This window comes from Lontra canadensis, unplaced genomic scaffold, assembly GCF_010015895.1.
Source record: "Lontra canadensis isolate GAN:19392208 unplaced genomic scaffold, GSC_riverotter_1.0 scaffold1, whole genome shotgun sequence".
NCBI classification, from domain to species: Eukaryota; Metazoa; Chordata; class Mammalia; order Carnivora; family Mustelidae; genus Lontra; species Lontra canadensis.
In genome coordinates, this window is record NW_022630995.1 from 106,399,287 (window position 1) to 106,409,350 (window position 10,064).

Here is a 10,064-nt window from a genome sequence, read left to right on the forward strand (position 1 = left end):
AGTCTGAACACTCAGCAGTGGCAGAGCCAGAACACGCTTGGAAAGGAACGTTTCTGCTGTTGAGCCCACGCTCACATCTATGGGCACCACATGTATCAGCCCACTAAGCAAGCACTTGGGGGACCTGAACAATATCCCCAGGCTGGCTCACCTAGTTCACCTGATAACTGACAATCTCTTTCAAAACCAGAACTTTAGGTGAAATTCACATGGAACATAAATTTTCTCACATATGTGCTCAGTACAAAAGTTCCAACCACATATCTCTTCTCCAGATTTCCTTATTACCAATCTTATAACCGCATTCCTTCAAAGTCCCTGACCATCTGACCAAATCACTAATTACTGCCTATTAATCAATGTAGATCCCTACCTCAGGCCATTTCACTCCTGTCAAAGAAGACTCAAAGAGATATACACAGGGTACCAGGGGGGCTCAGTCAGTTAAGCATCTGCCTTCAGCTCAGGTCATGATCCCAGGGTCCTGGGATAGAGTTCCTTACATGGGTTCCCTGCTCAGTAGGGTGGCTGCTCTCCATCCCACTTTGCCCTTCCCTCTGCTCATGCTCTCTTGTGTATTCTCTCTCTCAAATAAATAAAATCCTTTTTAAAAAAAAAATTTAAAAACAAAGAGATATACATAATTCTTGAAGTTCTGTATTCCTGTAAGACTTTCCAAATCTACCTCTACCAACTGCCAGAATATTGCGCAGAGCACTGTAAGCAAAGCTGAAATTCTCTTCCTCCTCTACAACTGATCTTATGGAAGTATAAGTGCAATAGGAGTGTGAATCAATTGCTCAGCACTTTACTGGGCCTTCAGGATCTGCTTGGATTCAGCCCTGTACACACAATTCCACTTGATAATGCTATCCTCCTGGGGCAGGTCCAGGCTTTTAATTCTGTTAATTCAATAATACCCAGTTCATGGTAAGAAATTCAGAAAGCATGATTGCCTAGTATGTCATAGTCAGACATTTTCAATCAAAAGCAGGACTGAAGAGAGCATGATTTTGCTCTAAAACTTGAGGTTATCCACCATAGATCTACTACTGGAGTTTGTATAGGCTCCATACAAGAACACAGACACTTAAAAAAAACATTGAGTCTATAAAAGGAAAGCATCAAGGTTGTTCTCCCAGCAGTCTAGAACAGCTGGACTTCTCTCGCTCTATGTTCCACCAAATCTAGCAGATTTTAGGTCACACTATAAATAGGTAAGAACTGCCCAAAGATGGTGTTGCCCATATTGGTTGCCGGCTCATTAGCCATTCCTCACTTCTCCCTTACGAAAAGAACCCCAATTTCATTCCAGAAACAGGCAATAATGAACTCAGGGAAAGTAGAAGTCTCCCTCAGACCCAAGAGTTAAACTATGAATGGTCTAATCCCATTCTCTGCTAGTGACTGATGTGGGATAGACACGTGGTCTATTCTGTTAAGACACAAGGGAAAGTCTGTTAGAGGGCTTTGGGGAGTGATTTCTCCCCTGATTTTAGAAAAAGGAAGAGGAAAAAGAAGATCTTTTCCTTCCTACCCTTGGATGCTGTCATGTAAGGACATGAGAGGCTGGAACTGTAGCAGCCATCTTACAACCATGGTAGGAAAAACAGAAGAGCAGAGCAGCTAAACGAGAGCCCTGACATCACAGAGCAACCAGAATTTATCATTCTCTTTCATTAAACTGTGCAGCACTTTTTTTCTTTTTTTTTTTAATTTAAATGCAATGAGCCGACATACAATATATCATTAGTTTCAGATGTAGAGTTGAGTAATTCATCAGTTGCATATAACACCCAGTACACACCCTCCTTAATGCCCATCACCCAATTACCCCATCCCCTCACCTTCCTCCCATCCAGTAACCTTCAGTTTGGTTCCTATAGTTAAGAGTCTCTCATGGTTTTTCTCCCTCTCTGATTTTTTCCCATTCAGTTTCCCCTCCCTGCCCCTATGATTGATTCTCTGTGCTATTTCTTATATTCCAAATATGAATGAAACCATATGATAGTACTAGAAGTCCTAGCCTCAGCAATCAGACAACAAATAGAAACAAAAGATATTCAAATGAACAAAGAAGAAGTCAAACTCTCTCTCTTTGCAGATGACATGATACTTTATGTGGAAAACCCAGAAGACTCCACCCCAAAATTGCTAGAACTCATTCGGGAATTCAGCAAAGTGGCAGGATATAAAATCAATGCACAGAAATCAGGTGCATTTCTATATACTAATGATGAGAAAGAAGAGAAATTAAAGAATTGATCCCGTTTACAAATGCACCAAAACCCACAAAATACCTAGGAATAAATCTAACCAAAGAAGTAAGGGATCTTACTCTAAAAACTGTCCAGCACTTTTAGAAGCAACCATCTACCCGCTCTAGCTCTGAATGACTCACACACTTTAATACTCTTCTACAGCAAAAACTGAGTAGTCCCCAAGGCATTGTCTCCAATACTTACTCACTTCATTCCAGAAAATCAGAGTTGATTTTTTAATTAACTATTTCATCCATCCCTGCATACCTAGAGATGCTCTGCTCCTTTAGAATCAACTGAATTTTCACTGCTTTCAGCCTCGACCAGGTCAGATAATTAATCCCAGATTAACCCACTGATGTCTGTTTTCTTGCAAAATTCCTAGCACTGTTTTTGACTGATTTCCTTGCAAGTCACAGAAATCAATTCTGGCTAATTTAAAATGATAAGGAACTTGTTTTAAAGATAGTGGGTAGTGGGGTGCCTAGGCGGCTCAGTCATTAAGCATCTGCCTTTGGCTCAGGTCATGATCCCAGGATCCTAGAATCAAGCCCTGCATCAGGCTCCCTGCTCAGCAGGAAGCCTGCTTCTCCCAGGCCCACTCCCCCATTCCCTCTCTTGCTGTCTCCCTTTATCTGTTAAATAAATAAAAATCTTAAAAAAAAACAAAAAAGATATTGGATAAGCCACAGTATTATCAAGAGGACTAGAAAACACTTTCAGAAATATACAGCTTGAAATTTATGTCCAAGCCTATGCAGAACTGATCTGATCAGGCTCCAGATGCTACAGACTGAACCATACCATCCCTGGGCACAGGACCACCACCACAGGCTTGGCTGCCATAACTACCCCAGGAAATGAAATCTGCAGTAGGGAAGGAACAAGGGGTTTTCTTCTTCTCCTGTTCAAGCTCCATCGCTCCCACCACTTGCTAGCTACTGCTCAAACTCCTCCATTGTTCAGACTCAAAGGGAGGGGAAATTTGGAGGAACACACTGTATTCTACACGACCAGTAACTACTGTTGCAATCTGATATTGGTGCTCTCTGGGTGCAGCACCTTTCAGAGAGATACTGGATTCCTTCTTGAGTGGGGAATTTCTGTGGGTTTCACAAAGAACCCTCTACCCCACTAGGGACCTCCTACCTACAATTTCTTTACAGGTTGGATTCTTCACACAACCAGCCAACTAAGACTTTGCCTTCAGTCCCCGACTTCCACCAAGATCACCTACCCTCTCCAGGCGGATTTCTTTGGTGAAGTTTCTTTTAAGATTATCTACAACTGTATCCCTTTGCAGGCTCCACATTTGGTCCATGGGAAAACACACCTGTGTGTCTGACTCCACTAAATTCTCCTCTACTTCATTTTGCCACCAAACAGACTGCTCTAGCCAGCCTCTAGCCTGACATTATTATTATTATTATTATTATTATTATTTCAGATACCTGACCTTGAGTTATTCAAGTTCCAGAGAATATATTTCAAGTTTCTTGAGTGGTTTTCTTCTCTTGGCTTCAGATGAGAAGGAAGTGCTTCCATCACCCTCACCAGAAGGTGGGAAGGACATATACAGCACACTGACAACTCTCTCCAAAGAAATCGTCCCTCCTAATTATTTCTGCCCTTCTTCAGGAAGTCTTTGCCATCCCTTACAGAGCTCAGAAACAAGAGATGAGCTAATGCTGAGAGAAGAAATTGCCTGTGTCTTAGTATGTCCTACATAAGGTAGGTTAGTACCTTGCCTTAGAATGTGAGGGTAATTTTGTCACCTATATTGTTCAGCCTTCAAGTTCTTAGTCAAAACTGAGACAATATGAAATTATACCTTATACTTCTCCAGCGTGTCAGGTTTTCCAGAGTCTCCAAAGTTCCTGTCCAAAAAAGATAAGCTCAGGTTATTTACCACAAAGAATAACTTCTAATATATGATTACCTTAAAAAAATACAAAGAAAGTTTACTTATGTGGGATCACAGAGCCCCCTGAGAACTCTCTGACCTCCTGATTCTATGATATATGTTGGTCTTGAAAAGTAACAGGAAAAATTGCACAACATAATTTAGATCTGTAGCTGCAAACTAAATATCCATCTCCTCTGTATGCTATGTGTCTATGTGTTTCCCAAGAGAAAAGGTTTGTTAGGTAACTCTGGAACCTTCAATTTATCAGAATCAGTACAAGCCACTTCTGGTTCTCTCATGTAAACCCATCTGAGGCTTCCTTCAACTCAGTTTTCTGTTCCGATTCATGGGGTCTATAGCACTGGCTATCTCTGCCTCTCAGATGGAGCATGGACACAAGCAATGTCAACTAGAATGGGAGGCGGGGGGGCAAAGGGGGTATAGTTCCCCTGAAAATGAAGAAGATAGTTATGGCTTCGTGAACTCTTCTTTCAGTTTGTTCAGTATTTATCTTTCTTGCGAGCTTTATGAAATATACTTCCACTTTTTGAAATGTTTGATTATATACACTTATTTGCTATTATAAAGTCAAAAATGATGGGTCAGGGGCGCCTGGGTGGCTCAGTGGGTTAAAGCCTCTGCTTTTGGCTCAGGTCATGATCCTAGGGTCCTGGGATCGAGTCCTGCATCGGGCTCTCTGCTCAGCGGGGAGCCTGCTTCCCCTTCTCTCTCTGCCTGCTTCTCTGCCTACTTGTGATTTCTCTCTCTGTCAAATAAATAAAATCTCTTAAAAAAAAATGATGGGTCATCGTCACCTAACGAGTCCTTCAGTTCAAAATAAACTGAACTTTTTTTTTAAAGAATTTATTTATTTATTTGACAGAGAGAGATAACAAGTAGGCAGAGATGCAGGCAGAGAGAGAGAGAGGAGGAACCAGGCTCCCTGCCAAGTAGAGAACCCGATGCGGGACTCGATCCCAGGACCCTGAGATCATGAACGGAGCCGAAGGCAGAGGCTTAACCCACTGAGCCACCCAGGTGCCCTGAACTTTTTTATTGAGAGTCAGAATTAAGTACAAGTTAGCAGTGTAAATCATTGTTTACTCTCTTCTACTAGACGAAACAGAAGGCAAGATACATAGATCAAGAATTTAACTAAATGATGCCTGGAGGTTGATGTTCCCTATTACTTCTATCTTTTGCTGCTATGCCTGTTTTGTGATTTGTATTTGGAAAACATCACCTGGTCAGGTTATTTCTCATCTAGTCCACACTAGCAAATTCCTTAATGAAACTGAGGGCCTCTGATTTCACCTTGAATCAATTTTTCCTTCTCATAGAAAGTAGATGTGACTTCCACATCTACTTATAAATTCTGTCTATTTTTTAATATATTTTATTTCTAGAAATTTTAGGATTCACAGAAAAACTGAACAGAGTTCCCATGTACCTGCCGAATCCACACACAGACACAACCTGCCCCTCTATCAGCATGTCCCACAATAATGGTACATTTGCTACAACTGATGAACACTGACACATCATTATCACCCAAAGTCCAGACTCTAGGTTACAGTTCACTTTTGGTGTTATACATTCCATGGGTTTTGACAAGAGTGTAATGATGTATCCACCATTATAGTATCATCATACAGAATAATTTCAATGCCTTAAAAATCTTCTCTATTCCACTTATTCATCCCTTCCTCCCCCCAACCCCAGCAACCACCGATTTTTTTTTTTTTTTTAACTATCTCCAAGGCTTTGTCTGTTTCAGAAAGTTGTATTGCTGGAATTATATAGTATGTAGACTTTTTAGATTGGCTTCTTTCCTTTAGTAATATGCACTAAAGATTCCTCCAAGTTTTTTCAGAGCTTGATAGCTCATTCTTTTTCAGCACTTGACAATATTACACTATCTAGATGAACCACAGTTTATTTATCCATTCACCTACTAAAGGATCTTCAGTTGCTTCTAAGTTTTGGCAATTATGAATAAAGCTGCTGTAAATATTCATATACCAGTTTTGGAAATTATGAACAAAATCATTTGGGTAAATATCAAGGAATATGACTGCTGGATAGTATGGTAAGAATATGTTCAGTTTTATAAGAAACTGTCAGAATGTCTTCCAAAGTGGCCCTACCATTTTCCATCCCCACCAATAACAAATCAGAGTTCCTGTCACGTTTGGTGTTCTGTTTTGGATTTTGGCCAAACAGTTGTGTAGTAGTGCATATTATTGTCTTAATTTGCAATTCCCTAATGACATGTAATGTCAAATACCTTTTCATATTTGCCTGCCATACATATGGCTTCTTTGATGAGGAATTTGTTCAAATCTTTTGCCCATTTTTAAGTTGGATTATTAGTTTTCTTATTGTTGAGTTTTAAGAGTTCTTTGTATATTTTGGAAGACCATCCTTTATCAAACAGCCTTGTAAATGTTTTCTCCCAGTCTGTGGCTTGTCCCATTCCCTTGACACTATCTTTCAGAGCATAAGTTTATTTCAGTGAAGTCCAACTTATCAATTATTCCTTTTATAGATCATACCTTTGGTATTATATTTTAAAATCATTGTTATACCTAAGGTGATCTAGATTTTCTCCTATGTTATCTTCTAGAAGTTTTATAGTTTTACATTTACTTTCAGGTCTATGATCTATTTTGGGCTAACTTCTATGAGGGATGAAGGTCTGTGTCTAGATTCATTTTTTTGCAGTGTATATCTAGTAGTTCTGCACCATTTCTTGAAAGACTGTATCAGGGACACCTGAGTGGTTCAGTGGGTTAGGCACTTGCCTTCGGCTCAGGTCATGATGCCGGGGTCCTGGGATGGAGTCCCACATCAGGGTCCCTGCTCAGCAGGGAGCCTGCCTCTCCCTCTGCCTGCCACTCCCCCTGCTTGTGCGCACTCTCCCTCTCTATCTGACAAATAAATAAAATCTTTAAAAAAATAAAATACTGTATTTCCTGTATTGTATATTGCATATTTGCTTTGCTATTGTCAAAGATCATTCATTATATTCACACGGGTCTATTTGTGGATGCTATATTCTATTAATCCATTTGTCTATTTTTTACTTAAAACCTACTGTCCCAATTATTATAGCTTTATAGTAAGTGTTGAAGTTGGATGGTGTCAGTCCTCCAACTTTGCTCTTCTCCTTCAACACTATGTTGACTTCTTCTGGCTCTTTTGCCTCTCCATATAAACTTTAAAGTAAGTTTGCTGATATCTACAAAATAATTTGCTGGGATTTTGACTGGGATTGTGTTGAATCTATAGACCAAGTAGGAAAGAACTGACATATTGACAATATCAAGTCTTTCCATGAACACAGAGTATCTCTTCATTTATTTAGTTCTTGTTTGATCTCTTTCAACAGAGCTTTGCAAATTCTCCCCATATTGATATTGAACATATTTTGTTAGGTTTATACCTAAGTATTTCATTTTTTCATAAGCAAACATAAATGGTATTCTGTTATTTTCAAATTCCATTTGTTCATTGCTGGTATATAGGAAAGTAATTAACTTTTGGTTATTACCTTGTACCCTACAAACTTGTTATAATCACCAGTTCCAGGAGACTTATGTGGATTCTTTCAGATTTTCTACATAGGCAATTATGTCAATTGTGAATAGTTTTATCTCTTCCTTGTCAATCACTATACCTTGTATTTTATTTTGTCCTATTGCATTAGCTAGGACTTTCAGCATAATATTGAAAAGGAATGGTGAGAGAAGACATCCTTGCCTTGTGCCTCATCTTAGCAAGACAGCCTTTAGTTTCTCTTCATTAATTATATTTTTACTTGTAGTTTTGTTGTAGATGTTCTTTATCAAGCGAGGAAGTTCTCTTCTATGTCTAGTTTCCTGAGAGTTTTTATCATAAGTGGGTGTTAGATTTTATCAGATGCTTTTTCTGCATCTATTGATATGATCATGATTTTTCTTCCTTTAGCCTGTTGATATGACAGATTATGTTAATTGATTTTCAAATGTTGAATGAGCCTTGCATACCTCAAATAAATCCCACTTGGTCATACCATATACTTTTTTTATAAATTGTAGTAACCAATCTAATAATATTTTGTTGAGAATTTTTGCACCTCTGTTTATGAGATATTGGTCCGTAGTTTTCTTTTCTTGTAATGACTTTGTCTAAATTTGTTATTAGGGTAATGCTGGCCTCATAGAATTAATTAGTAAATATTTACCTTCCTCTGTTTCTGTCTTCTGAAAAAGATTATAATAACTGGCATAATCTTTCCCTTGAACAGTTGGTAGAATTCACCAGTGAACCCGTCTGAACCTGGTGTTTTCTGTTTTGAAAGGTTATTAATTACCGATTCAATTTCTTTAATAGATATATCTTTTCTAATAACCAATTTTTTCTTATGTGAGTTTTAAACAGATTGTGTCTTTCAAGGAATTGTCCATTTGATCTAGGTTAACAATTTTGTAATTATACAGTTGTTCACAGTATTAGTTTATTATCCTCTGGGTGTCCATGATATCTGTAGCAATGTCCCTTTTTAATCTCTGATATTAGTAATTTGTGTTTCTCTCTTTGTACTTAATTAGTCTGGTTAAAGGCTTATCAATTTCATTAGTCTATTTAAAGAACCAGCTTTTGCTTTTGTTGAGTTTCTCAACTGATTCCAGTTTCCAATTTCATTGATTTCTACTCTAAATTTTATTATTTCTTTTCTTCCGCTTACTTTGGACTTAATATATTCTTCCTTTTCTACTTTCCTAATGCAGAATGTTAGCAAACTGATTTTTATCTTTCTTCTTTTTCAACATATACATTCAAAGCTATAAATTTTCCTATAAGCACTGCTTTCACTACCTGCCACAAATTTATTGTGCTTTCATTTCCATTAGGTTCAAGTAAGGAGCAAAAACAAAACTTTCTTCCCTTCCTTCCCACTGAGCAGCTTGCCCAAGACCCTATTTCAATTCTGATAGGCCACTTATAGGTGAAGCACCGCACACTCCCTGAAGTCACAAAAGTGTGAGGGAACACCCCCACCCCCGCAAATGTCTAGATCTCTCTGGAGTTAATTCTCAGACTTATCCACACTAAGCCTCCAGCAATTCATCAATTACACTTCATATTTTCCAATACCAGTACTGGTTCCCCCAGAGGTGGGTTTTTGCTCCAAAAAGTTGTGATTTTCTGTATTTGTCTAACTCCAATTCTGGGGTCATTGGTTTACCCTGAGTTCTCAACTCTCTGAGAGATCTAAGAAGAGTTTTTGATTTCTCAGTTTGTTCAGCTTTTTACTCATTAGGATGGATGGACAACTTTCAATCCCCTTATATGTCAGACCAGAAATTAGCAAACTAGGAAGGTATCACAAAAATGCAAATGCCTCTTCCCAGAAAATAGACAATATAACTATAGTAGGGAAAAGAACATTAACTCTTTGCTAAAAGCGTTCTTTCACTGCATCCCAGGCAAAAGTTCTATTATATACAAAGGCTTGGAATCAAGAAAGAGAACAGTCCTTTTAAGAAAATGCAAATGTTCCATAAGATTGGAATGAGACTTGTGTGGTAGAAGAGCAGAAAATAAGCATATAGAGATAACTAGGATTCAAAAGCTATTAAAGGTGAAAGAAAATGGCATGAATTGGTGTGTGTTTCAGAAAGATCACTAAGGGGTCAATTAGTCAGAAATGCCTTAGACTCAGGGGCCTGACAACAAAGACATCAGATGGGAGGCTTTTTCAGAAACCCTGTAAGAGGTGATGACAGCACAAAGTAAGGCAGCAGCAGTGGGGGGTGGGGGATGGAAAGAAACCAATTTGGGGAGATGGAGAGAGAGAGAGAGGGAGAAGGCACAAGATATAAGAGGTATTTAGGGTTTGGTGACATTTTGAG